The following is a 494-nucleotide window of genomic DNA, read 5'->3' as shown; positions in this document are numbered from 1 at the left end:
TAAAATATGAAAGCCACTAGGCTATCACTGAGGAACACCACCAGTTTTCATATAAAAGTGTCAAATGCCTGAAAAACCTGTCAAGCAATAACAAAAATTTTACTCAATTACTCTATCCAATAGCTTCATTAGATGAATTAAAAGAACTCTGACTCCAGTGCTAATTGAAAGAATGGACACAATGCCATATTTATTTCAGTTCAAATTTTACTCCCAATTGCACAAAGGTCAAAAAGGTTTTCAAAGCAAAACTGGCATAATAATTTTGTATCAGCTATAAAAAAGGGCAACTTGAAGGATAAAATTGCATGACTATTCCAACAAGTGGCACTAGTTAAAGCATTGCACAATCTAATTTTATCTCATGTAATGAGTTTTTCAACATTATCGGCTTTTGAAATTACAACTCTGTATAAGACCTGTGAATATCTAAGGTTAAAAAAATTTGATAAAGTACCATGTTACAGATGTTTACAGTACAAAATAATGACAAA

The sequence above is a fragment of the Rhea americana genome, unplaced genomic scaffold, assembly GCF_003343005.1.
Source record: "Rhea americana isolate MKP2758 unplaced genomic scaffold, rheAme1 scaffold_176, whole genome shotgun sequence".
NCBI lineage: Eukaryota > Metazoa > Chordata > Aves > Rheiformes > Rheidae > Rhea > Rhea americana.
Note: the sequence above shows the minus strand (reverse complement) of the source record.